Here is a 1,656-nt window from a genome sequence, read left to right on the forward strand (position 1 = left end):
AAGTGTGCGGACCCTACAGGTTCGAGAACTATGTAGACATGCTCGAGAAACATCTCTGATCAATAACCAATAGCGGAACCTGGATGCTCATATTGGCTCCTACATATTCTACGAAGATCTTTATCGGTCAAACCGCACAACAACATACGCTGTTCCCTTTGTCATCGGTATGTTACTTGCCCGAGATTCGATCGTCGGTATCGTCATACCTGGTTCAATCTCGTTACCGAAAAGTCTCTTTACTCGTTCCGTAATGCATCATCCCGCAACTAACTCATTAGTCACATTGCTTGCAAGGCTTATAGTGATGAGCATTACCGAGAGGGCCCAGAGATACCTCTCCGATACACGGAGTGACAAATCCTAATCTCGATCTATGACAATCAAACAAACACCTTCAGAGACACCTACAGAGCATCTTTATAATCACATAGTTACGTTGTGACGTTTGATAGCACACAAGGTGTTCCTCCGGTATTCGGGAGTTGCATAATCTCATAGTCAGAGGAACATGTATAAGTCATGAAGAAAGCAATAGCAATAAAACTTAATGATCATTATGCTAAGCTAACGGATAGGTCTTGTCCATCACATAATTCTCTAATGATGTGACCGCATTCATCAAATGACAACACATGTCTATGGTCAGGAAACATAACCATCTTTGATTAACGAGCTAGTCAAGTAGAGGCATACTAGGGACACTTTGTTTTGTCTATGTATTCACACATGTGCTAAGTTTCCGGTTAATACAATTCTAGCATGATTAATAAATATTTATCATGATATAAGGAAATATAAATAACAACTTTATTATTCCCTGTAGGGAATATTTCCTTCACAACGGCAACCCCTGGGGGCGGTCACCGGTACCCGTATGCTTTAGCAACCCTTGGGGGCGGTCACCAGAACCCGTACAAATTGCTCGGGGCAATATCGACAACTTAATTGGAGACCCTGAAGTTTGTCCCGGAGCTTTCCACCAGAATGATTGAGCTTCACGACACCAACCGTCTAGCGCACCAAAGCACCCAAGAGGAACAAGCTCAAAGGTGCTCAAACACCAAAGAGTAATAAGCTTCTAACATTCACTTCCACGTATCAACGTGGAGAACTCAAACAGATGCACCAAATGCAATGGCAAGGGCACACTGAGTGCTCAAGTCCTCTCCCAATCCCACCATAACAATTAATGCTATGGAGGAAAATGACAGGAAGAACGAAGAAGAGAACACAATGAACTTCAAGATCTAGATCCAAGGGGTTCCCCTCACATAGAGGAGAAAGTGATTGGTAGAAATGTGGATCTAGATCTCCTCTCTCTTTTCCCTCGAGAACTAGCCAGAATCACTGGAGGGATTCAAAGATAGCAAGCTCGAAGAAGGTCAACAATGGGGGAAGAACACAGGCTAGAAGGATTTGGTTCATTAGGAAAGAATACCCCCTTTAATAAGAACCCCCAAATCCAATCGTTATATGCACACGTCATACACAAGCGGTAGTACTACTCCTAGGAGCGGTACTACCGCTACAGGCCAAGTAGTATAGAGAAATGATAGTACTAGGAGGCGACAGAGCGGCAGTACCGTGCGGTACTACCGCGCCCTACTATCGTCCTAGTACCACGAGAGCAGAAAGACTACAGTAGCCCAAAAA

This window comes from Triticum dicoccoides, chromosome 3B, assembly GCF_002162155.2.
Source record: "Triticum dicoccoides isolate Atlit2015 ecotype Zavitan chromosome 3B, WEW_v2.0, whole genome shotgun sequence".
In the NCBI taxonomy this organism is placed as follows: Eukaryota; Viridiplantae; Streptophyta; class Magnoliopsida; order Poales; family Poaceae; genus Triticum; species Triticum dicoccoides.